Source organism: Trachypithecus francoisi, unplaced genomic scaffold (assembly GCF_009764315.1).
Source record: "Trachypithecus francoisi isolate TF-2019V2 unplaced genomic scaffold, Tfra_2.0 Lachesis_group8, whole genome shotgun sequence".
Taxonomy (NCBI): Eukaryota; Metazoa; Chordata; class Mammalia; order Primates; family Cercopithecidae; genus Trachypithecus; species Trachypithecus francoisi.
Window position 1 is genome coordinate 114,554,837 of NW_022681473.1, and position 27,640 is coordinate 114,582,476.

Consider the following 27,640-nt stretch of genomic DNA (forward strand, 5'->3'; position numbering starts at 1 on the left):
TCTAAGGCCAGCTCTTAAATTCTCTAACCCACGCTCGTGGCCAACTCTCCTCTGTCCAGCTACAGGTCCTCATAGAAAGGCAGAGATTCTGAATAGAACATAGAAGGGGTCGTTGTCCTAAAGCTCATATAAAATTCTGAAGCCTCGGCGACAGAACCTGTGTTTAGAAGCTGCTCGATCTTTTCTGTTAGCATTTCCGCCACGTGCTTCTCTGAGCTTTGCCCCAGTTGGCCTTCAGCCCCTGGCGGGGGGAACAGTGTCTCCTGGTGAAAGTCACCAGCTGCCCTGGGCCCTCTGACCCTCAGGGGCCTTCTGGGTTGTGAGGCGTGGAGCACCCCGTCCTAAGCGTGCCGCGAAGATGGGCACAGAGCTCCCCCAGCTGCCGTGGCTCTGTTTCCATGCAGCTGTGGGGATGGTGACAAGGCCTGTGGGCTGTCAGCCCGGTTGAGAGCACTTGAGAGCCACTTCACCGACCTTGTCTTCTCTTTCCAAGGCTCTTAACCCACTTGTGAAGGGGGTGGGGGGTGGGTGTCCACTTTGTGCAGACAAAGGAGCTGCAGTCAGCCTCCTCTCCAGCCTGGCTCCAGAGATCTGGAACTGGGGGCAGTGTAGGAGCTGGCAGGGCCCTTGGCAAAGTGGAACCCAGCAGCCTAGTTGTCCCAGGAGGTTTATCGCCCAGGATTGGGGGGCTCTGTGTGGCTCCTGTCTTAGCTGATGACTCAGGTCTTGGACTATTTCTCCCTTATCAAGGTCTTCCTCATCCTAAACTTGGCCTTGATTTGAGCTTCTTTAGTTTACCAAGTGTTTACCTGAGTTATCTCATTTAATTTCACAACAACCAGTAAGGGATGCATTGTGAGCCCAATCTTACTGAGGACTCAGCTGCTATGACTCAGAGACTGTGTCCTTTGCTTAAGGCCACACAGCTAGTCAGTGGCATAGACAGGGCTAGAATGAGTTCTTTTTCTTCCAGGGAGATCCAGTGGCCACCAGGCACCTGCAGCCAGGCCACACCACCCCCTTAGGAGTGATGAGGGACAGCAAGAACTGATAAGCCCTGATGACATAAAAGCCTCCAGGTGACCAGCAGTGATGGAAGCCAGCCAGGACATCCTTTCCAGAACCTTCTCTAGCTCTGCTGGCATAAACAGCATCTGGTTTTGCAAGGCTTTCTTTGGTATGTGTCTATGGTCATAAAGAATTGTAATAAATAATGATTAAGGGTCAGAATATAGGCTGGTGCTGTGTTTCATCGCTTAGGAGCAGAGGAAAGTGGTTGAGGTCTCCAAGCAGGTGGGGAGCCGTTGGCCCCTAGGAAGGCAGGAAAGTCTACCAGGATAAATCTCTCTGTTCTAGACTCTGGTGAACCCAGCGGAAAGCCCTATGGGCCTGGCTAGTGACTGAGCTGCCTTCTCCATAGGCTGTTCACCAATCTCGAGAGTCACCTGCCATGAAGTCCCAGGAGCTCTGACATCCGGGGTCCATGCCCATGGAGCAACCAACAAGAATGCTCTGTTCACTGCCTCATCCTTGGATCTAATGCAGCACCTGGCATATGGTAGATGCTGAGTACATTGTCAAACAAACGTAAGTGAAAGGAAACCTACAAGATCATCATCTGCATATAAGCCACAAGTTATTAGCCCTATATTTAGAGGTGGCAGTGAGGCCCAGAGAGGTAAAGTAACATGCCCAATGTCACACAGCCAGTTAGTGAGGGAAGTGCCAGACTCTAGGTCTCCTTTCACTACACTCTCTTCCTTCTGAAGAGGGGAAGGTAGGAATGTGATGACCTCGGCCCCAGGGCCAAGATCTGTTCTTGCCATGTTTCTTAGCTGCATTGAGTTGACAGTGATCTGATGTGGCTGGGTAAAGAAGAGATGGTTTTTCTCTGGAAAGTGACCCTGCTCCCTGACTTCTGGCAGGCATGCAGGAGTTGGGAGGGGGTGTCTCTGCATGGAGCTCTACATTCTGTCTTAGGAGCACAGAGCTCTTCACAGCTCACCAACACATCTTGAGCCAGCTTTCTTCTTCCAGGAAGGGGAAATGAATGCAACTATTAATAAGGTAATAAGAACCGAATCAACCATCCAGCCTGGTCTTCCAGACGAGTTTGATGGCTTCTGGTCCTGGGCAAGAGACAGAGCCCGGGCTGCAGTTTCCTGGCCTAGAGGATGAGTGTCTGCAGGTCCATCTACCAGTTTCTAGAATCTTTACAGCAGCAGGAGGAAGCAGGATGGGGCAGTATATGGGCTCTAGTCTCTTTACGAAATCACTCAGAGGAAAGCAGGGACCTACGAGAATTTTGGAGTGTGGTAGCCAGACAGACCTCTGAGAAATTCCCTTGATCTACACTAGCCATCACCAATATCCCTGTGCCTCCATTCTCTCCCTTTGGAGGGCCATTCCCAGCACGAGTTACCCAGAACTACCCGCCCAATCAGAGCCCTCAGCTTTCTGTGGCAGGGGGCTCTCTCGCCAAGAGCAGGCTCACCGGTCCTGGAGCCTGGGCCAGAGCCTGCCTGTCACTCTGCAACTCCGCAATGTCGGGACACCAAAGGGCAGTGCCAGTAGCCCGCTGCAAGCTGACAAGGCTGAGTTCACATCAGTGCCGAGGAGTCGACAGGACCATCTGAATTAAGTGGCCAAGTTTAGTTTTTAATTAAGTCCCCGTGGTCTTTTAAAAAGGTCACTGACGACACCATCTTCTTTAAGGCCAATATGAAAAGACATTCAAAGTCAAAGTTCTGAGATGGGAGCCTTGTAACTTGAAATGTCACAGGAAGAAATTTGGAAACAGGGAAAGAGGAAGCTGGTGGGAAGCTGTCAGCTTCACAGTTCCCACTTGGAGCTCCAAACTATTTCGGTCTCAAAGGGCAAGTGGTCCCAAGGTTCTCTCGAGTGCCTTCCCTGACAGAGGATTGTGGAGCCCCTGGTTTACTGTGCCAGTGAAAAATGGAGCCCTTGTGGTCCCTGACATGGAATAAAAGTTGATAGCAATGGGGCAGAATGTGGCAACTTACCCTGATGGCTGGGGAATTAACGAAAATGTATGCAATTGGTCACCATCCTCTGCACCCATTCCTGTGTTCACTTTTCTACTACCTTGATCAATACTGTATCATTTGGAAATCCAGTTCCATCTAAAGCAGAGCACAGCAGCCACTTAAGTCACCCATAGCATCCTGTGAGGATTGTACAGTGAGAACAAAGACCTCTGCCTGGCTTATACCCCTAAGAGAAGTAGAGACTCGAGGTAATTTGAGCAGAGTAGAACACACCTCCTAGAGAAGAGATCTGGACCAGCCAATAGCTAATGAGCAGGTGCAAGAATATTTTCCTGGAGTTCTTGGCTCACGCCAATGTCTGGGCAGCGGGACTTTCTGAATGGTGAAGCGTTCAGTGACTTTGCCAGGGTCAGAGGGTTTGGAAGTGCTCAGTAGTCTGTGTCACATTTTGTTCATGGTTTCAATAGACCATATAGGAAGTGGAAAGAATTTTGGATTTAGATTCAGGAAATCTGGGTCTTGGGGCAAAGAGTGCTATTTGCCTACCTAATATTAATAATAAACTATTTATTTACATTTTATTAGAATACATTTTATTCTAATAAAATAAACATTCTCCTATTTATTTACCATTACAATACTTTCACTGTTGGTGTGGCAGGTTACCCAAGTTAACCAAATATGGATTTCCTAGCCTTCCTTAAGAAGCTAGAAGTGATTAATGAGAAATAATCAGAAATCACTGGTAGCCTTCTTTAAAGATGGCTGATTCACCTGGGAGGTGCATCTCTTTTGTCCTTTCCTCTTCTTTCTTCTTCCGGCCTGAAATGTGGGGCTAATGACTGGAGCTTCAGCAGCCATTTTATGACCATGAGGTATGACCTAAGAATGGAAGCCAGTGCTAAGACTGGTCTGCCCGCCTACCCCTAGTCTTCATTTTATGTGAGAGAAAAGCAAATCCCTAATTTGCTTATGCCACTCTTACTTTGGATCTCTGCTACACCTAGTTGAATGCCAAACTGATACACATTGATTGCCCACTCTGTCATTCACTCCTGAGGGACTTTGGGCAAGTCACTTAATTTCTCTGAGCTTCGGTTTCCTTACCTCTGCAGTGGGAATAATAATTCAAGCTTTGTCTTGCAACTGTTACTTCTGACCTGTAGGGCCCACTCTTAGACTTCTTAGAAAGTTCTCAACCCCAGTCTGAAGATCATGTGGTTTTTTGCCTGAGCAGTGGCTGCCTCCCTCCCATTGTTTGGCCAGATAATTGTTCCCAAACTAAGGAATGTGCCTGCCTTCCGACTTCAATGGCTGTTATAAAGTCCCCTTGTGGGCTCCCATTTTCTAGAGACACAATAGCTTTTCCCTGGCTTGCCCAGGCCTCACCCCTCCTTGCTGGGTGCAGAGACATCTGCTGTTTCAAGCTGCTAAAAGGGAAGCTTCAAAGAGCCCCATATTGGCCCCTCTTAGGGCTCTGACTCATATAAATGTTTCTGGAAATCCTCAAAAGCCTTATTAATCTGTTAAGACATCCCAGAAGCGGGAGTCTGCACACCCAATTTCCAGGGCTTTTCAGCTGCTTCCATTGTCTCCGGCGCATTGTCCCTGCTCGGTGTCTTGGCCCCTAATGGACTCTCTCTGAGGCAGGCACGCTTTCGGCTGCACCTGCTATTCCATTGCCTGACTCTTTTCTTCTTCTTCTCTGTTCTTTTTAACTCTTAAAATGAAAAGGTGACCAGCTTTTCCTGGGCTGTTTATTCCTCTAGCTCCCCTGTGCGGGTCTCTGCTTCACCCCCTTTCTCTTCTGGCATGTGGCTGGATCTGAGTCCGAGACATAGAAGCCCACATAGAAAGTAGGGGCCTATTTGTCTTTTCCATCAAATGGAAGCCACTAGGGGTCTGTCACGCCTCATGCCTAGCCAAGATACCTGGTATCCCCAAAAGCCTCTGAAGGGACCTGCTTACAGCTCTTGCATATAGAAGCTCTAATCAGGCTTCTCCAGGAACCCCCCGTCTCTGGTCTATACAGTAATGACCCTCTGATGTGTAACCTTCGCTGTGATTGAAGGGCCCTGGAGAAAGAGCCAGAAGACCAAGGCTCTGTTCCTGGCTTGACCCCAGCTGGTTTCTATTTTCTTAGTCTAGCATCAGGGGACTTAACTTGACAGCCAAGATCCCAAGGTGGGCAGTTTGCCAATTACTCCTGCCTCCTGGTTTTCAGACCCCTGTGTGCTCCCTTCCCTTGAGTATGGGCTAGACCTGGTGACTTGCTTCTAACCAATAGAACACAGCGAGAGTGATGGGCTATCACCTCTGTAGTTAAGTTATAAAAGGCTGGTTTGCGCGTTCTGTCCTGTTGGCTTTCTTTTTCTCTCTGTCTCTTCTTCTCAGATGCTTGCTTTGATGAAGAAAGCTGCTGCATTGGAGAGGCCCACGTGACAAGAACTGAGTGTGGCCTGTAGCCAGTATCCAGTGGGCAACTGAGGCTCTCAATCCAACAGCCTGCAAGGAACTGAATCCAGCTGACAAGCATTGGAGTGAGTGAGCTTGGAAGCTAACCCTGCCCCAGGTAAGCCTTGAGATGGTAAAGCCCTGACTTACACCTTGATTGTAGCCTTGGGAGAGACCTTGAAGCAGAGGGCCCATCTAAGCTGTGCCCAGATTCTTGACCCACATATATTTAAAGATAATAAATGTCTGTTGTCTTAAGCTGCTAATTTTAATACAGCAAGAGATAACTAATATAGGTCCTTATTAGCTAAGAAGAAATGTGTTTCTTGCCTTGTTCCTCTGTACTTAAACTGTAGGTCCTTAAACCTTTCGTACCCACGAGCTAGCCACTTTGGTGGTGCATGTGCACCACCCAACTCCACCAACCACCCCACTCCAATACTCAAATCTATGGGTTGTGCAAATCCCTTTACTCTTACTCCAAACATACATGATCAGAAAAAATGGAAGAAAGACATAGCTGAAATACAGCTCCAATGAGATGATTCCTGGTTTCTACTAGGAATATAAGTAAAATTTGAATTTTTGCCAGAATCCAAGGTATGCAAGGAAGAGCTCCTTATACACCGCTGATCATTCACTTCCAAAACTTGGCTTAAACTTTCCTTCTCTGGGAAAAAAGACCCTGACTTCATCAGTTAGGGTTACTGTTCCCTCTCCCAGTCACCCATCAGTTTTGTCTATATCAGAGCATTCTATTTTAATTATTTGCATGTTCCCTTCTCTCTCTCACTCCTCCACAGATCTCCTACCCCAGGAAGGTCAGCATCCAGTGACCTCTTCAGGAAATTACCCACTATTTCACAACCTTAGTCAGAAGCGAAATTTAAAACGCTTTGTCCCCCCTCCTCCTCCCAGCCCCCACGATGTTCCAGGAAGCCAAAGCACACAGCAATCTTTCCAATCTAGGAAGCAATAAAGAAATGTATTTATGAACCAGCCTCTATCTAAGGGAGAGAATTTATGTCTCTTCATGCTCTTGTTGACAATAATAACTGATTGCTGCATCAATGTGATGCAATATAATTTTAAAACCCTCCAGAACAAGGATCAGAAAACAACTGGCAGAGAGACTGAGCGGCTGCCGTGGGCACCTTGGGTTTTGCAGCTCAGCCCTGGGCCTGCTAATGCCCTGAGGCGATGGGAACACAGCTCCGGGAGCACCTGCAATCTCAGCTTGTTTCTTTCCAAGCACCGGGGAAGAAAAGCAATTTGTTTGCTCTCATACCCTAAAGATGAACTTCCCGTGCTCAATCAAACGTTATTATCCCAATGTAAGTCAATTTACCTTTGAATTTGAAGGCTATTTTCTTCCTAAATGGCTAATTATGGGAGATGGATGGCTGTAAACAGAAGCCTTCTACCTCAACACTCAGCCAGGTTTTCTCCTTAAGGCACCTGAGAGAACCAGAGAAAGGAGGCCTCGCAGTGTCCTGGCCCCCTCTGCCCTCGTGCCACCCCTCTCCATTCTTCTCATGCATCCTGTGATGCCGTTCTCCCTCCCCACCTACATTCCTGGACACCTATTTGGAGTTTCATCCCCCTGAATTCCGTCCCCTGCCGTGCCCATTTCTAGGAGCTCTGTTCCCTCATGCCATCTCCCCTTTTTAAGGACTGGACTAAAGGTGGGGGTCTTGGTCTGAGAACCATGCATAAGGGACAGCATGAATTTTAGGAGACAAGGGGTCCTGTGTGTGTTTGAGATGAAACAAGGTCACCTGAGGCTGCCTCTTTGATTTGCCTGGCAGAGTCACAGAAGCAGACGGCTGTGAGGCAGGGCTGCGGCCTGTTCCCATGGCGTGATCAACAACTCGCAGGAACTAATTGAATGGCTGAGTTTGTTTACTGAGAGGAGGAGTAGCCCCCTCCTTTCTTGCAAAACAAAGTCTTTCCCCAGAAGCGGTGGCAAAGAGGTCAGCTCTGGCGGCGTTTCTATTTGCCTTTTGATGAATGCCTATCCTGGCTGCTCTGAAGAAGGGAGCTCGTTGTGTGCTCACTGTCAGAGGTGGCTCCAGCAGGGAGGCCACAGCCCTTGGAGCTTTTTGGGTCTTGGGGTTATGGAACCCGGCGTGTGGGGTTATCTACAGGGACTGAGCTTTCCAGTTCTTCTCCCAGAAGTCTGGCCTCTGGTCCTCTGCCCTTTCCACCTGGGCCCCAGAAGCCATAGTCATAGCAACCTGCCTTTGTCCGGTGCCTCGTGGTTTATGTGAGTCTACATACTTTATCTCACTTGATCCTCACAACCATCCTGTGGTATCATCTTCCCCAACAGATGAGGGAGAGGCCCAGAGAGGTCAAGTGCTCTGCCTGAGGTCACACAGCTAGAAGTGACATAACTGGACCTGCCTCCAGGCCCTTTGGCTTGAACGCCTCTGACATCTCGCGTCTGTCACAGTCCCATCACAGAAGGCAGGCATGTGGCCCGTGGTTGGAGCCGTGCCCCAGCTGTGGATCCGCATCACCTGGGCCAGGCTTCCAATTTATGATCCTTACTGAGACCTTGGCACCACGGCCTTGATAAACCCCTCTTCCCCGAGTTTGAGCTTGCTGTTCTGTCGGGGGCAGTTTGCGGGGCTAGGAGGACGGGTAAGAAGGGAGGAGCTTTTCATGAACTGCTCTGGAAAAGTTTAAGGCGGTGGTAGGATCAGGTCAGGAAAGCACAGCAGGGCAAGGGGCAGGTAGGCCTGTCCCGCTCAGCTACGGATACAGAAATCTCAAGAAGTAATGATTGGAGGCCTGACTGAGGCATGAAGGCCAATAGGAGACACTCTTTCTCCTAGCTCAGACCAGGGAACCTAGAACATGCTCCTCCAAGTTCACCCACTGTCACCCTGCAGGGGAGGGGTCTGCCGCCCTCCAAAAAAGAATCCACTGTGCATTGTGTGGACTGTTATTTAGAGATCTCCCCACAGATTCCTGGAGCTGCTGGGCCCCATGCTGAGGTGAGAATCCCAGGACTCCCTGTTTAGCTTAGTACTTTGATTAAAACAATACATTCCCATTGAATACCGATGGGCAGGCAAGTGGGGGGCTCATGCCAGCCTCGGCTCCCTCCTGGTATCATCTCACAGCAACGGGTTTGGGGAGAAATACCTCCCTCCTCTGTGATGAGAGCCCTCATTCCCAATGGGTGAGGAGGAGAAGCTGCCCGGGAGCCTCAGGAATGAGGGCATCATGGGCAGGACAGGGTAGGACTGGGGCAGCTGCAGACAGCACTGAGGATATGGGGGCCTTGACTAAGCAGGGAGGGGCAACAGAAGCGGAGAGAGGGAGCACATGGAAACCTCAGTGGCTGGCCCCTGTCTGGCCCTCACGCCCTGACCCTGTCTCCGCAGACATGCTGAACCCGGAGGAACATGCTTGGGTCTTGGCCCCCTGAGCAGCTGTGCTGGAGCCAGGCCTCAGTGCCCAGCACCGCTGCTTCTGCTCTCCAGCAGCACATGGCTGCGTGTTTCTCTGGGCCCTGCCTGGTGCACAGCAGCCATATCCTGGGCAGGTGTGCTGGGGCTGTTGCCTCACCTGGCCCTGGGTTGCTGGTAGCTCCGGATTGACCAGGGTTTCTGATGGGAAGGGCTGTATGGGAGAAGCCAGGGAGTGAAGAGAGAGCTCATATTCCCTGATACAAGGCTTTCACTCGTGTCTCCCCACATAGGCCCCCTTCCTCCCACTGGCCTCGAGACTGGAGATCAACATCACAGTCCCATCTCTAAAAGGAACCAGGATCTGTTTTGAGGTGGCCGATCAGCCAAAGAATACCATAATTCGCATTATCCGTTCACTTTTCAGTTGACTTCCTTCCTTCCTTCCTGCTTTCCTTTCTCCCTCTCTTTTTTCCTTCCTCCCTTCCTTCTATCCTTTCAGTAATATTTACTGATAATCCTTCACATGAGGCCAGATGCTAGGCTGTGGAAATCGAAGATGAATAAGCAACAGCTTCTGTCCTTGTGCTGTCTCCTCCTGGTGTCCAGTATTATGACCACTGTATTTCTGAACTGAAAACAAGGACACAGAGCTGACAGGGGTGAGTGTACACATGGGAACGGGCAGGGAGACCACCCTGAAAGTCTGAGGCATTCTGTTCCTAAGCTAGGATGAAACCAAGTATTCTATACATACAGGCCGCATTGCATTTTTGTCTAACATCCTTTAATAAGTACAGTAAGAGCTGCCATTTGTTGAACATGTACCATGTGCCAGGCTTGTTCAAGATAATGTGTACACCATATCTCATTTAGTCTTCACCACAGCCCTACAGAGAAATTCACTGTCCAGACAGGGCAACTGAGGACCAGGCTGTTCATAGTCAGTGTCAGTACAGTCCTTCTTGGCTACTCTAAATCCTCTGCTGCTTCTACGGCTGGAGGGTTCTGATCTGTTGGCTTACAGGTGTGTCCTGTGGGCCACATGGGGTGGGTGGGTGTCCACAGCACACTGCCTGGAGCCATGGTGCACACAGCAGGGTGTCTGAGGCTGTGCAGAAAGGCCTGCTTCTAAACAATGTGTCTGAGCTTTGCCAGGTGTCCGCGTTTGGAGCAAAATAAAAGAGGAGGTCTTCGAAAGGAGGTGACTCAGAGAAGCAACGCTAGACTCACCCCAGAACTGCAACCTGCTAACTTCACAGACCCTCACAGCAGAATTACTTAACACCCCCACCACCCCCGGAGCCCCTCTCCTCACGGGGACAAAAGAGAAATCAGGCTGATGCTATCTCCCTCACAGCAGGACTTAGGAGGAGCAAATGAAATGGCATATGTAAAAGTGCATTGTAAATTGCAAAGTGGCAGATGAGATGATTATTACTGCTTCCTGCACCTCAGCAAAGACCCATAATCACAAACGATGCATTGGGCATGGCGTGGGGCGGCCTTTCTTGGCCCTGCCCTTTCTCCTTGGTTGCTCCCATCCTCTTGGCTTTTCTCCTGGATTCCCTGCTCTCCCATCTGCAGCAGGTTGGGCCCCATGGATAATGACATCTAAGAACCGATTCCTGGGATCTTATCAAGTCACCTCTGCAGTTGGTGCCTCCTTAGTCACTACCAAGATCCCAGGCAGGTATAATGTGCCAATCAGGGGCCCCGTGGGCAGCTTCATCTTCAAGTGCAGGGAGTGGGAGCAATGGAGCACCTGTGGTCTCCAGGTCTCAGGCCACTCGGGTCTGGGATTCGAGGCTCAGAGGGAGAAGTCCTGTGGTGACTGCTGTGAGGGAGTGGTGTGGGGGCTTAGGATGGGACCTACTTCGTGGGACATGAGGGATGAGACTCAGGATGCCAGGAGGGAGGCACAGCTCGCACTCAGCAGCTTGGCGCATGCAAGTAGGAGCTCTGCTCACAGCCTGTGCTGGGCACTTCATTTCCCAGAAACAACCGGCGCGTTTTAATAATGTCTACCTGGGTTAATGAAAGTTGTCAGTTTCGCTTAATAAATACATCGCCATTCTCGGCCATACATATCCGTCATGCTGGGCCTGGAGCTGTGCGTCCCGCCTGAGTTGAGTGGGGATGCTGGGAGTGGGAATGGGGTGGGGAAAGCATGGGGCATATGGGTAGCGAGTGAGGTCTGGAGGGCAGGGGACATGGTCCCTCTTGGGAGTTAAGCAGAGGGAGTTCTCTCATCTTTCCTCTGGGATCAAATCAGAGGCACAAGGGGCAGAAGCGAAGCTTGGAGGTTCCTCCTGTTCATTCTCTGGCTCAGGGAAAGGACACACAGACTGGCCTGTTTGGAAGGGAGCAGTGAGCCATAGTGTGGCCAAGAGGGATGCAGGCCATCTTGGGAAGGAATCCCAGTTTCCACTCGTTATCTCTGTAACTAAGTCAGTTATTCAGTCTCCCTGAGCCTCCATTTCTCATCTGTAAAAAGAAGCTAATAATCATATTTGCTTCATAGAGCCTGTTTCGAGAATTCCAACATAAGCCATGGGAAGCTCTTAGCATGCACCCAGCATCTAAAGCACTCAAATCAGAGTCAGTAGTATTATTAATGTTAAAACATTATTTTTATGAAGGCACAGTTTACTATGGTGTTTATGAGTGTGGGTTTGGATTTCGGTTGTATCACTTACTAGTTGTGTCACTTTGGACAAGTTATTCAATCTTTCTGTGTTTCAGTTTCCAAGTCTGCAAAATATGGGGAAATAATACCTATCTCATGGAGTCGTGAGGGTTGAGCAAATTAAGACATGTGCATCCTTTGGACACAGACCCAATAAATGTTAAGAATTATTAAGTTGTTGATTTCACAGGGCCAGTGGGGAGGGAAGTCCGGGTTCCCTGGGAACTGCCTTCCATATTTCCCCACCTTGGGGTGGTCACCAGACCACATCCCTGACGACCTTACACACCCCAGGGGCCGATGCCAGGCAGAGACCCTGGACCTTCCAGGGAGGGAACCAGAGGACTCCAGCCAGAGTTTCCAAGCTGCATAACTTGGTTCATGGTTGGTAGCGAGGGGAGAGACCCAAGGGAGGGAGCATGTTTCACATTCTGGGGACATTCTCCTTGAACTCTGCAGGGGCTTAAAACGTCCCTAAGTGCCATACATCTACATGCTGGCCACCTTCTGCACTCTTTTTTTCTTTCTTTAAAAGCTTAGACTGATTAAAGATGGGAAGGGATTTGGGGGGTCAAGGGAGGACCTTGGATGGGAAGGGACGGAAGCTCAGATGATGTGGAGGGGTGGGGGTGGCCAGGCGGTGCTTTCTAGCTGAAGTAAGCCGCTTCGGAACCTGCCTACCACGCGGCCTGGTATTCCAGGGTTTTTAAATTGCATGCCACATGTTTATCCTTATTAAGCAGTTGTTCTCTTCCAAGGGTCTCTCTCAGGCCGCCAAGAAGCAACCACAGGGCTTGTCGTGGGGCTTATGAGTAGCTAGGGTCTCCCAGGAGGTCATCAGAGTGGATGGGGCGGTGGGGAGGGGCAAAGCCAGGAAAACACCTGGAGGCTTCCACTCCCTAAACCCAGGGAAATGATGGAGTAGCTGAACCGAGATTGACCCACCTCCTCCTTGTACAGAAAGAAAAGCTGTGGCCAGAGGGGCAAGGCGAGGAAGTCGCCGTAACACATTTGGTGTGGTTTTGGGCAGGCACCATGGGCTTTTTATGGCTGGGGCTGCTGTCTAATGTGAATATGAGAACTCTTGGCTGGGAGAGGAAGGGCTGGAGGAGAGACCAGGAAGGAGAGATGCACATCTGACTCCAGGCTGGCTCTCGGTGACCATGACCACCTCCTTCCACTGGAGGGAGCAGCCTCTCCGCAGGTGGGGCTGTCCCTCAGGAGCAGGAACTGGGCTTCCGCTGGAGAGAAGCAGTGCTCCACGTTCAAAGACCATTGTTGCCATTATTAATTGATCGCTGTGATTATCATGTAGGCATTAAGTGGCTTCCTCTGCCCTTTGAGTTGTAACACTTAGGGCAGCTGCTAGTGAGGACAAAACAAAGCTTCCCTACTGCAAGAGCTTGATCTGGGTCCCTGCTGCTGTGTGGCCTTCTGCAATTAGCTGTTTTACAGATGGAGAAACTTAGTCCTCAATGATTTACTGAAGGGCCGAGTTGCTTAGCCCTGCAGGGTACACAGGTGAATAGGGAGGGTCGCTGAACACTTGCAGCCAAGACAGGGTTGCCACCCACTGCAAGCACGAAAATCACTACTGGGTCAGCTCTGCAGCTGCAAATCTGGGGAAAAGGGACCCACCCAGGCACTAGGGCAACTGCCCAGCTCCATCGCATCAGGGTCCCAAGGAACGAGCATGTCAGCTCTCTCCAGAGCCTTTGTCACCATCTCATGTGCCTGCCATGCTGTCTCTTACCAACCCAGGAGGCAGGGCTGGTGGCTGCTGCTCCACCCTCACCCTTTGAACCTCCCCACGGGGCGGGACAGGGTGGGCCCAGGTGGAATCTGAGCTGGGTACCAATTACAGGAATGCAGCTGGAGGTGGGGGTGGGCGGTGCTGGGCCTGGACAGGTGGGAGAGAAAGGCAGGAGGCAGCTGAAGGGGGCGGTCTCAGAAGCCCCCACGGGGAGCCTCCTACCCACCTGGCAGGCATTTGGAACAACGTGCTTAATAACAGCAGCATTTGTGAAACCTAATTAGTGCAGGCCCAACTTCTGACTTCCTGCGCAGGGGCTCCTCCTCTAGCCCTAGGCTATCGAGCTGAATTAAGCTGCCTAAGATCACCTCATTAAATTCACTAACCTTGCTTTTCCACCACGTTTAGCCCCTGGTGCCCTTCCTCTGTCTGTGGGAGGTGCGCGTCTGGCATTCCTCCAGTACGTTCCCAGGCAGGTGTTTTGAGAAACTCCCCTCTCCTTCCCGCCTCTTCCCTCCCCAAACAGCTCCCTTAATCACGAGTTGCTTTCTTCTGAGCTCAATAATCACCCTGGACTAATCCGTCCACAAAATCCTGTGGCTGCAGTAGGAGCCCCCTTCCCAGCCCTCCCTGGCTAAGAGATGGTGGTCCCAGAGGTGCTGAGGACTCCTCCTGGAGGTAGGCAGGGGGCTGTCTGGAGGCAGAGCGTTGGGCCTGCTGGCAAACTGGTAACTGGCACATGTGACTTGGATTTCCTGGGGCCTAACTGCTGGGAGTGCACTTCTGGAGTGGAGATGGGCAATCGGGATGCCTGGTGAGAACAGTGTCCAGGATGAGAGGGGAGGGGATGGAGAAGCAGCTCTGGAGCCCAGCTCGCCGTTAGCCCTGATAAACAAATGACTCCCTGTGGGTCAGGGTACAGGGTAGGTAGCAGAAACAATCAGGCCAGAGGGGTATTTGTTGCAGAAAAGAAATGTGATGCAATTAGTAGGCTAGGGGAATGGAAAACTCTAACGTGGAGACAGGGCTAAAGTTACTGCCCAGTCAACTCTGCGTGGAATTGTGCTGAACTGAGGAGCACTGCAGTGAGGGGTGGAATTGTGCTGAATTGAGGAGCACTGCAGCAAGGGCTGACCACCGCCCAGTCCCGGTTGGGTGCGCGTGCCCTGCTGTGAGACCGGACCTCGGGAAAGGGGTCGGGGGAAGGTTGGGTTGGGAAGGAGAGGCTCTGTAGCCACACCTGTGAAGCTCCAGGCAGCTTCCCTAATGTCTCCCCTTAGCCTCTTGCAGAGAGAGCTAATGCACGTCTTCCCCCCACCCCGGGGCTGGTGTCTGGGTTAATTGGACCTTGTTTATATAGCATCTATTATTTATGATTTCCTTTTGTCTCTCCTGAATGTGACAACCATGGTTAAACAACCAGAGTTATTCCTGCCTTGGGACAGGTATGAGGACAGTCTCCTTTGCAGCCTACCTGAAGTGAGCCCGAGAGGCTTCATGAAAGGTTCAGTGTGTGGGGGGCCTGCTGGGAGAGAGGGGCAGGGGAATGTGCCTGAGACCAGACAGCCTTGCACTAAACGCAGCTCCTTTCTGGGTGGACCTCTGATGCATGCTCACTTGTAAAAAATCCAGCTGGAACTGGGATCTTGGATCACATCCCATTCTGGGGGGTCCGAACTTTGGCTGCATATTGGAATTATTTGAGAGGTTTGAAAACCTGACAACCAGAGATTCCAACTTAATTGGTATGGGCGTGTGACTACAAGGCTTTAGAGCTCTCCAGATATTCTAATATGCAGCAAAAGTTGAGAGCCACTCACAGCTCCAACACATTCTTACTGTGTCAGTTTTTTTTTCTGTTAATTATGAACAATAGCAGCTAACTTTAATAGAACCCTAATGAGGCCGGGCGCGGTTGGCTCACTCCTGTAATCCCAGCACTTTGGGAGGCCGAGACGGGCGGATCATGAGGTTAGGAGATCCAGACCATCCTGGCTAACACAGTGAAACCCTGTCTCTGCTAAAAATACAAACAATAGCCGGGTGTGGTGGCGGGCGCCTGTAGTCCCGGTTACTTGGGAGGCTGAGACAGAAGAATGGCGTGAACCTGGGAGGCGGAGCTTGCAGTGAGCTGAGATCGCGCCACTCCACTCCAGCCCGGGCGATGAGCGAGACTCTATCTCAAAAAAAAAAAAAAAAAAAAAAAAATAGAACCCTGATGATGCAATGGGTACAGAGAAGAATTTTATACAGATGGCTTCAACGAATCCTCAGAACAACCCAATGTTGTTGGAAGGTGCAATGATCATCTTCCTTTTACAGATGAAGAAACTGAGGCTCAGGGAGGTTAAGTAAATGAGGCCGAAGTCACACATTGTTTCAGTCATAAAGTTAGGTCTGACCTGACTCCAAAACCTGTGCTGTTAACTATTTTTTTTGAGGCAGAGTTTTGCCCTTTCGTCCAGACTGGAGTGCAGCGACATTATCTCGGCTCACTGCAACCTTCGTCTCCCAGGTTCAAGCGATTCTCCTGCCTCAGCCTCCCAAGTAACTAGGATTACAGGCATGCACCACCACCTCTAGCTAATTTTTGTATTTTTAGTAGAGATGGGGTTTCAGCATGTTTGCTAGGCTGGTCTTGAACTCCTGGCCTCAAACGATCTGTCTGCCTTGGCCTCCCAAAGTGCTGGGATTACAGGCATGAGCCTCCTTGTCTGACCTGTAAGAGGATTTTAACAGTTTCCCAAGCAATGCTTCATATTCACAAATGAACACGTTAGGCTCAAGGACAGAAGGGACACACTTAGGATGATAGACTAAGCTGGCCCAGCCTGCGACCTCATGGGAATGTGGGATGATGAGAGAGAATGTTTGCATTGAAGTCTGTAGGGATGGAGCCCTCAACAAATGTCAAGCACTGGTGCTATAATCAAATGGGGAGAGGGAGCCAGCCATGCATGTCTGAAGCAGGTATTCTCTTCCCTGCAGGTGCCAGGACTACAGACAGGGCAAGGGAGAGCAGGGGCCTGCTGGAGAAACCATCCTTCCCTGAGATCTCTTGGAGGGCTCTCCATCTCTCTTAGAGCAGTTTCTTTCTTAGACAGTTGAAGCTGCTCAGTGGTCTCCCCAGATCATGCAGGTTGGGGCAGAAGCTTCTCACTCAGAGAACTGAGAATATCATTTGTCACAGGAGCCTAAGGTGGAACTTAGACCAAGATGTTCTTGACCTTAGCAGTTTGACTCAGGTGGGGGTTTGGAAGCTGGAACTTTTCAACATATATCTCCAAGCTTCAGGAGGAAGCTAGACACATCTGAAAGCCTCTGAACAACCTGTGATGAAGATTCTTAAAGAAAGAGACCGTTTGCCTTAGTGGCTAAGAGTACAGGTGCACGAGACAGACCACCCACGTTAAAATCTGGCTCCACGCCTGAGCTGTGTGACCTTGGGAAAGTTTTTCAACTGAAGCCACAAAGACCTAATGTGGGAGGTGGGAATAGTCCTAGGGAAGGGTCGTGGGGAAATAAAATGAGAGAATGCATGTAACATTCTTGGCTGACAGCGCCCGATGAATATTAGCTGCTATTACGCTTGTTCCTACCATCACACCCTCTCCCATTCGTTTCCTTCTCAATTCTATTGACATTTTCAGTGTCTATTTCCTTTTGAGGGATCATGGCTTTTGTAGAACTAGGTTGCTTTCACTCTTTGAGGGTGGTCTTACATCAGTCTGCATTCTCCTTGCCGTCCTCGGTATGCACACACATACATGGAAGCTGTATTCCTCCTTCATACCGGACTTTGAGTACAACATTTTCATGTTTCACGTTTCCCACTTCATCTCCTTTGTTTTCCACTTGCTTAGTTTCCTACTCTTCCCTTTATCCTGAGGTGTCGTGAGGGGAATGGCCTGCAGAGTCCAAAGGCGGCTGTTATGTCATTTGTCCATGTTTGCATTCCCGTGTCCTCCCCACAGTTGGTTGCTCTCTGGGCTGCACGCATGTTGGGTTCACTGATTGCAGAGCCTTTTCCTGGCTGCCAAGACCACAGGAGCCTTCCAGAGGCTGTTGGCATGTGGATGCTGCCTCTGCGATCCACAACCCCACCAGGCTGATGCTTCAGGAACAGATCACACCTCGGCTGAACCCATCAGGCTGGAACACTGGATTCTTAACCAACCGTAGGTGCTACTGCCTCTCTAGGACCTGCCGATGACCTCTGTCCTTCTCTGGTGCCTTTGTCCACATGGGTCTTTGGTTCCTTCAACATGCATGCTTGTGGCCCCTTGGAGCTCACCTCCTCAAGCAAGCCTCCCAGCCCAGTCAGCCCCTGTGCACTCTCATGTTGCCTGTGTGTCTCCTTCACAACTCACATCACTGATGGACTTACACAGTTCGGTGTGTATTTGGGAACTTCTCTTCTTCATACTGGAATATCAGCCCCAAGAAGGCAAGACGTGTGCCTATTTGTTCACTACAGTATTATATGAACACCCCGGCATATAATAAATGCTCCCTCAGTATTTGAGTATTATATGGACACCCCTGGCATAGAATAAATGCTCCCTCAGTATTTGAATAAATAAATGTGGTGTCAATTTAGATTAATTTTCTTGATCTCATACTTGCGTTCACTTTGCATCCTACCATCTGGCTCTGCTACTAACTGTCTCATGAACTTGGAAGTTTTAAGGGATAGTCTTTTTAAAGTACGTTCGTTAAAAAAGAGGTATTATTCATATAACATGAAGTTTTCCCCTTTAAAATAGACAGTTCAGTTGTTTTTAAGTATATTTACATTTTGCGACCATGGCCATGACCTCATTTTGGAACATTTTCATCACCCCAAAATAAACCCCATACCCATCACTCACCATTTCTGTCCCTCTGTTGGTAACCATTAACCCACTTTCTGCCTCCATGGATTTGCCTATACTGGACACTCCAAATAAATGGAATCGTACAACGTGTGGCCTTTTGTGTCCGTCTCCTTTCACTTAACAAAATGCTTCCAAGGTTCCATCCCAGTTGCCGTATGCATCGGTAGTTTATTCCTTTGTAGGGGTGAATAACGTTCCATGGCGTGGCTATAAGCACATTTGGTCCATTCATCATCTGCTAGACATTTGGGCTGTTTCCACTTTTCAGCTATTGTGAATAATGCTGCTATGAACATCTGTGTAAAGTTTTTGTGTGAAGATATTTTTTCAGTACTCTTGCGTACATACTTAGAAGTGGAATCACTGGGTCATATGGTAACTCTATGTTTAATTTTTGCAGAACTGCCAAACTGCTTTCTGAGGAGTTTTTATTTGATTTTTTTTTTAAATGAAAGGGGTGGGCCAATTTAGTGTCCACCCCCTTACATTTTAATTTTTATTTGATAAAGAACTCCTTTAGAAACATATTACAAACCATGGAATCTCCAGATAAAGGCATATGTGTGAATACATATCATTCCAGGGGTCCCAGAACCATCAGAAACTGGCTATGGATCCCAACGTTCTGTGATCACAGGCTCGCACGCGGCGGCGTTTTAAGGTTAGATGATTTTCTCCAGCACAGAACTTGGCTTTTTCACACGGATATTGGAGATGGATAATGTGGCTAATGAGTTCTGATCCATGTTCTGATTTGCATCTGGGATCAGAACATTCAGCAGCCATTTAGTTGCCTTAATGTTTTCCACCCACTCTGCAATCATTTGACTGATGTGCAATTACCTCCCCCTGCTTGGACACGCGCTTTCCCCTGCTCACGTGTGTTATCCAACGCCTGATAACCTTCATTTTTTCCCATTTATTTTGTGTGTGCTGGCCACTGTTTGATGTAATTATTTTTGTAATCATCTTCTATTAGGTGAAAGAATATTTCAGTAGAGAAAGAAGGAAAAAGAAAATAAATGCCTTCCTGACAAGTTCTAATATTTTATGTTCACAAATCTCTCAATATCAGAGCAATAATATTATTTTCTCGATGTGCATTTATTAAATGTAAAGTAGCTCCACACATTGGGAACGAAAACCCTTGCATTACCTTGGCCAGAAAATATCACTTATTTATTTCAGATTGCATTTCTGGAATGTTAATACTGTTGCTTTTTTTTTTTCCCCCATAGCCTTTATCTAGCAGGGGAGTGAACCTGAAGGTCTGATTTCTAAACAGGCCTTGCTGAATGCACAGGACCTTAATTTGGTTTTAAGAATTGCTTTGGCCGGGCGCGGTGGCTCAAGCCTGTAATCCCAGCACTTTGGGAGGCCGAGACGGGCGGATCACGAGGTCAGGAGATCGAGACCATCCTGGCTAACACGGTGAAACCCCGTCTCTACTAAAATATACAAAAAATTAGCCGGGCGAGATGGCGGGCGCCTGTAGTCCCAGCTACTCGGGAGGCTGAGGCGAGAGAATGGCGTAAACCCGGGAGGCGGAGCTTGCAGTGAGCTGAGATCCGGCCACTGCACTCCAGCCTGGGCGACAGAGCGAGACTCCGTCTCAAAAAAAAAAAAAAAAAAAAGAATTGCTTTTGGCTCTTGATTGACAATGAGGTTCTTTTCTGTGTAATTCTTTTGGCTGAAAACTGAATAGAGTTCTCCCTTTGTGGATGGCATTTTGACATCACATGTTAAGACAGGGTACAGATGTAAACGGGGAGTAGGGAAGATTTATAAAAGAGAAGGGGGATTAACATGTGGACTTTAAGGGTTGGAAGAGTTTGATCTATTATCAATTTCTCTATGGCATCAATGGCACACCCCTTAGATTCCAGTTCCTAAGTCAAAATGTTCATTTCCAGGTAGCCTAGTAAAAGAGATACTAGATTGGAAGTCAGAAGCCAGGAGTTCTAATCCTATTTTTCCCTCTAAGTAGTTTTGTGACCTTGGACAATTCACTTCCACTCTTTGGGCTGTTTTCTCAAGTGCAAAAGGAATTGTTGAACTAAGATGCATGGGTTTTAATCTTAGCTGCATATTAGAATGCCCTGGAGAACTTTGAAAACTATAGCGATACTCAGGCCCTTAGATCAATTAAATCAGACTTTCTCGTGAGGGTGCATGGACCTGGGCATTGATGTCTCTACTAAACACCCCCCAAGTGGTTCTATCATCAAGCCAGAGATGAGGACACCCGGTGCAGGTGATCTCAGATGTTCCTCCAGATTTCTGATTCCTCAACGTTATGAGCTGGGCAGTGATGTCAGTCCAGCCAAGGTTGGTGAGATGTATTTGCAGACAAGTGGGCCACAATCACAGGATTGTGATTCTGTGCTGGGGTTTGAGGTGTCTCTGCTGGGAGACTCTGGGGAGATCCTGAATGGAATTGAATTTCTCTCAGTATCAGGTCTGGGTTGGGGCAGGTCAATCTTGCTTTCTTTGTGGACTCATGGTGCTGAGAAGATGGATGAGCTGGGGCTGGTAATATAGCTTTGTTCCTTGGAGAAAGGCATGTAGAGAGATAAGGTAGGCTTATTATTTTTAGAGTGGAACTGGGACTATTTAGCCTAGAAAAGAGGGGACGTGGGGAGAGGCATGATTTGCGGTCTTCAAGAGGCTGAAAGCCTGTCATGTGGAAGAGGGATTGGAGTGATTTGAGATGCTCTGGGGGGCTGAACTCAGGTCAGTGGGTAGAGAGTCAGGGAAAGACATTTTGGTGCATTATGAGGAAGAATTGTAAAGTAGAGCTGTGCTCCATATTCCCTGTGCATACTTCTGTCTTAGCACCTGCTTTTATAACAGTCTTCTCTACAATGAGACAATGTCTTTTTCATCTCTGTATTCTCAGCACCTAATCCGGTTCCTGACACAGTCCTCTATAAATGTTTATTGTCATCCATATGATTATTAATCACTGTCACGAATGCCGACTGTGCAGAGTGCTTTTCTTGCTTTATCTTGTTTAACCCTCGTAATGGTTTAGGAAGTGAGCATATTTATTACCCCACTCTACAGTTAAGGAGACCAGAGCTTTGGGAGGTTAAGGAATGGGCCAAATCACAGCCAGTATGTAGCACAGGCTGGATGTGAACTTAGGTCTGTCTGACTAAAAAACCTGTGTTCCTAACCATCATGCAACTCTGCCCTCCAGGACCCTGGAGGTATCAAGCTGAAGATAGACAACCACTTGGGGGATCTAGTTATGCCATGGCAATAAATATGGATTGAGTTAGGACAGTCCCAGATGATGATGGAGCCAGGAGCTGAGTAGATTTTTAGAGTCTGAGGTCACCCCGTTACTGCTCTACCAGCCTCCTACCCCACAATCCACCAGTGAGGCATTGGCCCGGTCTAGAGGCAGAGCCTTACTACCTTTGGCTACATAGGCTCTGGGATGGCACTGCTCTCTCAGCAGTTATGGTCATTTCCAGGTAATAGGTATTGTGGCCTCCTCTGCCACCTGCCTGCGTTAAGCCTTTTGGTCACATGTCTGGGGAGCAGACTTCTTTGTATGCCCCTGGGGACAGGACAGGATGGAGGAAGGAGCCCCGGGTGTGTGTGTGGGGTGCGTGGGTGGGGAGATGCATGACTGCTTTGGTTATGAAACTTTGTGTTAGTGTGTCTGTTCATTTCACACAGACACAGTGATTGCATTATCACGCGGCTGAGCGTACATGGCAGAGGGTGGAAGCAGCTGAGGAAGGAGCGGGTGCTCCAAGGAAATCTTTCATCAAAGTGATGGCATAGCTAAAGGCACAGAAATGCATTACTGAGATGGCCTTGCCCATTAGTGGGTGGCTGCAAGGAAGGCTGAAATGGTGGCTTGGGAGGATGAATGGGAGAGGGGCTGGAATTGACTGGAAAGACAGGAAAAGGAAAGAGGGGGAGAAACAAGTTGGTGGGAATGGTGATTCCTTTAAAATGAGGTGCACTGCCTGACAAGTTGTGCGTTCTTCTTAAACACAGCCCAAATCAAGTCTTAACTTGAAAGAAAATTAAGTCAGATGTAGTCATGACCCTCCTGTTAGCCGGGTTGGGCATAGAGGCTTTCCAGAAAACTCTCTCTCCGGAGGGGTTGGGCGGTGGTTGTAGCAGTGATAAGCACAAAAAAAGGGAGCCAGCATTTGAGAATCAAGCGCTTAAAATACATCATCCCATTTGTTTCTGATAATGAACACACAGAGTGGGTAATAGCATTTTCCTTTTACTGATGAGAAGACTGAGGCTCACATGGTTTTTGTGGTTGTTGTTTTAGAGATAAAGTCTTGCTCTGTCACCCAGGCTGAAGATTCCTGGTGTGATCATGGCTCACTCCAGCCTTGAACTCCTGGGCTCCAGTGATCCTCGAGTCTTAGCCTCCCAAGTAGCTGAGACTACAGGCACACACCACTGTGATTGGCTATTTTTAATTTTTTTGTAGAGGCAGGGTCTCACTATTTTGCCCAGGCTGGTCTTGAACTCCTGGGCTCAAGTGATCCTCTTGCCTTAACCTCCCAAGTGTTGGGATTACAGGTGTGAGCCACTTTGCCTGGGTCCACAGGTGTTTTGAAACTTAAATTATAAATGAAAGCGAGCAAGTCTTACTTAAACATGACTTAAAAAATTGTTTATTTCGGGCGCGGTGGCTCAAGCCTGTAATCCCAGCACTTTGGGAGGCCGAGATGGGCGGATCACGAGGTCAGGAGATCGAGACCCTCCTGGCTAACACGGTGAAACCCCGTCTCTACTAAAAAATACAAAAAAAAAAAACTAGCCGGGCGAGGTGGCGGGCGCCTGTAGTCCCAGCTACTCGGAGGCTGAGGCAGGAGAATGGCGTAAACCCGGGAGGCGGAGCTTGCAGTGAGCTGAGATCCGGCCACTGCACTCCAGCCCGGGCGACAGAGCAAGACTCCGTCTCAAAAAAAAAAAAAAAAAAAAATTGTTTATTTCACCACACCATGTGATCTTCCAGTTTTCTGTCAGGGAAGGCAGGTCGGAGGTTGGGGACTTAGGAGTTTGCTTTCACAGCCAAGCAGCTTTGTTGAGTCACTAAATGAATTTTGGGGAGTGACCACAGATTCTAGCGGGCCTGTTAGCCTGACTAGGTTGAGATTGCGGACGTGACCCACAGAACAGGAGAAGCTGAGTTACTTGCAAGTTGGAAAGATGCTGTCATCATGAAACAAAATAGATTTGGTTGGTTGGCTTGCCCATGCAGTTAGATGGCAGGCCATGAAGAAACATGGCCTCATCTCTCTTATAGCTCTGAGGGGCAGGAGGAGAGAGCTGGGAATCACTAGATTCACTGCAGAGAAGTTCAGGGCTGTATCTAGGTCATGGGTCAACTGATAATTGGAAGAGAAATTCAAGGTTGGACATTCATTTTGATTTTTGGTTTCAAAATTTATACTTATCTACTTTCAGAAATAATTTGAAGAGACATACTATTTTCTCAGGAAAAGAAAAAGATGCCCTCTAAATAGTTTTCTTGCTTGAATGTTGCCAGCAAATCAGCCATCTCATCGCATGTTGATGGTTGTAGAGCAAATCATCAATGCTTAACTAGAGTTGCCGTTTGCTGAGTTCCTACTAGGCATTTGACTCTGTGTTAGGTACCTTGCACATATTAGCTTTATAAACACTCCCCATAACCCAGCAAGATAGGCATTTTTATCCCCATTTTTCAGATGAGGAAACTGAGGTTCACAGAGGTTAACTGATTTGCCCAAAGTCCCACTGTATATAAGTAGCAAAACTAAGATTTGAACTCAGATCTCTCTGACTTCAAAATCAGGTGCTCTTTCTACTCTGTGACATGAGGCTATGAACATGTGAATCTCAGAGGTAAAAAGTAGAGTTTGGCTCACTAATATGGTTTGGATCTGTGTCCCCCCCACCAAGTCTTATGTTCAACTGTGTTCTTCAGTGTTGGAGCTGTGGCCTGGTGGGAGGTGATTGGATCATGTGGTTGGTGTTTTCATGAATGGGTTAGCACCATCCCTTCAGTGCTGTTCTCATGATAGTGAGAATGTGAGTTACTGCGAGATCTGGTTGTTTAAAAGTGTGTAGCACCTCCCCCCCGCTTCCTGCCCTGGCCATGTGAGACATCTCACTCCTCCTATGCCTCCTGCCACGACTGTAAGTTTCCTGAGGTCTCAGCTATGCTGAGGCAGATTTATAGTTAGGCGTTGGCCAGGGTGGTGCTAACCCATTCATGAGAACTCCACCCACATGATCCAAACCATATTAGTGAGCTAAACTCTCCTTTTTAGCTCTGAGATTCATGTGTACAGAAACTGTCATGCTGCTTGTACAGCCTATGGAACCAGAAGCAAATTAAACTTCTTTTCTTTATAAATTACCCAGTCTTCCTTCCTTCCTTCCTTTCTTTTTCCTTCCTTCCTTCCTTCCTTCCTTCCTTCCTTTCTTTTCTTTTCTTTTCTTTCTCTTTCCTTCCTTCCTTCCTCCTTCCTTCCTTCCTTCTTTCCTGACAGAGTCTCATATGGAACCAGGAGCCAATTACACTTCTTTTCTTTATAAATTACCCATTTTTCTTTCTTTCGTTTCCTTCCTTCCTTCCTTCCTTCCTTCCTTCCTTCCTTCCTTCCTTCCTTCCTTCCTTCCTTCCTTTCCTTCTTTCCTTCTTTCCTTCTTTCTTTCCTGGCAGAGTCTTATTCTGTTACCCAGGTTGGAGTGCAGTGGCACAATCTCGGCTCACTGCAACCTCTGCCTCCTGGGTTTCAGCGATTCTCCTGCCTCAGCCTCCTGAGTAGCTGGGATTACAGTCATGCATCACCATACCTGACTAATTTTTATGTCTTTAGTAGAGACAGGGTTGCACCATGTTGGCCATGCTGGTCTCAAACTCCTGACCTCAGGTGATCCACCTGCCTTGGCCTCCCAAAGTGCTGGGATTACAAGCACGAGCCACCGTGCCTGGCCTAGTTTCAGATATTTCTTTATAGCAATGCGAGAACAACCTAATATACTCACCCTTACCTCTTCAACACAGAGTCTTCCCAGGGCATCCCTAGTAAGGGCTGTGACTTGACTCACCTTCCTGTACTAATGGAAGACTCGTTAATTACTCCACAAGGCATCAGGTCCACTGTGTGATCCTGCATTTGTTCACCCAAGGGATATTTAATACATGTCTGCTGTGTGTTAGGTACTATTCTAGAACTTGGAAGGCCAGACAAGGGCCTGGTTCTCATGGATCTTGACTTCTAGTTGGAGAAGCAAGCACTTGAAAACAAAGTAAATAAACAAAAAGTTCTGGGTGCTGACAAATGCATTGGAGATAATGAGATAGAGATCTAGAGGGTGTCTGGTCATAGGGACCCCTTTAGATGGAACGGTCAGGGAAGATTTTGCTAAAGAGATGGCAACTGAATTGAGACTTGAATGACAAGGATATGCCTTTCAAAGATCTGGGGGAAAGGGGATTTAAGGCAGAGGAAACAGGAGATGCCAAAGCTTTGAGGCCAGACTGAGTTTGGCACATTAAGTAAGCCCAATGGCCTGGAGAGAACAATCAACTAGGGGGAGAATGGGAGGAGATGAGCCCAGAGAGGAAGGCGGAAGCCAGATGGTGTAGGGCCCACCTGCCATAGTGAGGGCTTTGGATTTTATCCTAAGTGTGGTGGGATGCCATCGGATGGGTTTGAATGGGAAAATGACATAATCTGATTCACATTTTAAAAAAAGATCCTATGTAGAAATTGGATTGCAGAAGGCACTTCTAATTGTTGGAAGGACTGTTCTCTCTCCTACTGATCAAAGTTGGTTCCTCAAGTAATGACCCTTGTGAAACTGTCCTCACAACATTAATGAGAATTACAAACCAGGCTTTAGGCGGATTTGTAGTTAGGCATTGGCCAGGGTGCACTGGTGCACTTCAACCCACTTGTCGGCAGCTGCTGACTGACCAAGAGTCACACAGCATGCTGACCACCTGCTCCCCCATTGTTCCTATAGATAGAATCTCTGACACTGGACCTTTTTACCCAAGAATTACTTAAGTTATTTTTCGGATCCTGAAATCCAGGGGAACAGCTCATGCCCACCAGTCTGAAGACCCCCAACCAAGGAACTGACCCAGCACAGGCATGAAGTTTCTTCATCTCCCTGTCCCATGACTTCATTCCTCACTTCTTGACCAATTAGTGATCCCTACACTTTAGTCTATTCCCTTACAAAATCAAACTCCTTAAAAATCCCATCCTAATTTCTCAGGGAGGCAGATTTAAGGTTTCCTCTCGTTTGGCTGCTGTGTGATTATTGAACTCTCTCTCTGCTACAACTTCCACTGCTTTGCTGTTTGCCCACACAATGTGCAATAGAATCTGGTGGTCTTATAACACTTGACCAAAAACCAATCAGCAGAAACAAGGCTACTTTCTTCCTTCTTAAAATTTTTCCAATCAGCTATTATAATTCCCTTTAGTTCTTTCTAAACTTCCCTTGTTCTTTGAATTGATCCTTGGATTCCAGACCTAAGGTGGATTCTAGACCCATTATCTTGATCATTCTTTATCAGTGGATCTCTTGCTTCTCCATGTCCTTTTTAAAATGTGGCATCCAGTACCAAACACACTTTCACCAGCCTAGGATTCTGAGGGGCTGTGAATTCCAAGGACATCCATTAATGAAGAGTATTAGACTAAGTCTTTGTTGACTAGGAGTTCTTAATGTGAGGCTCTGGGTTCATGGAAGGGCCCACATAACACGACACACCATTGTCTATGGGGTGTGTGTGCATGTGTGTGTTGTGTATGCATTTCTAGGAGGAGAGTCCATAGCTCTGATTAAAGTCTCAAGAAGAGCCTCCTCCTTGAGAACCAATGCCCTAGAAAGTTAAATCCAAGGATTTGTCTACTAAGCAGATGTTACAATGAGTTCCTTCCTGGTCCCACATTCATTCCCTTGCTGCCTTCTTCAAATGCTTTTATAGGTCTCTTGATCTCTTCTTCCTGCCTCATACCCCACTTTAAATTCCTTCTTTAGCTTCTTATAAATCATCCAAACCTAGAGAAGATATCTTCTGCTTTCTTCTTGGAGGAGAGACTAGTGAGGAAGGCTGTACTCAACTGGCTGGATGAGAACATACTGACAAATAGACCTAGGACCGGAGGTTTATTGCTTTTTCCTCTCTTCTCTGGACTCGTAGGCCTTTGGAACTGACCTGTGTGCCTGACTTGCAGACTTCTTAAGAGTAGGGCCCAGAGAGACTGGAAAGTGCTTGAGTGTTAGTGAATGCGAAGGGCAAAGTCATCTTAAAAGAATTATTATTCATTTCCCATTGCAGTTAATTTTGGCACCTTCATCAGGGTTTAAATTCTAGTACCATATCATATCAAAGGAAAAAAGTATTTGATGTACGTGTTAATTACTGCTAAGATGTAGCTACT

At 48.1% G+C, this 27,640-nt stretch overlaps 1 protein-coding gene and 2 long non-coding RNA genes across 4 annotated transcripts in view; 2 read left to right on the top strand and 1 right to left on the bottom strand.

Moving 5' to 3' along the window:
• Positions 1-27,640, bottom strand: part of KIRREL3 (kirre like nephrin family adhesion molecule 3) — a 574,170-nt gene that overhangs the window by 166,684 nt on the left and 379,846 nt on the right. The gene's annotated exons all lie outside the window — the stretch shown is intronic.
• The window catches only part of LOC117080849, an 85,192-nt gene continuing 71,438 nt past the window's right edge, over positions 13,887-27,640 (top strand). The window contains exon 1 of the long non-coding RNA XR_004435986.1: positions 13,887-14,001. This is a non-coding gene — a long non-coding RNA (uncharacterized LOC117080849). The remainder of the gene's footprint in view (positions 14,002-27,640) is intronic.
• LOC117080852 lies at positions 14,155-17,918 on the top strand. The gene is made up of 2 exons (XR_004435991.1): positions 14,155-14,827; positions 16,312-17,918. It is a non-coding gene; the product is annotated as an uncharacterized LOC117080852 (long non-coding RNA).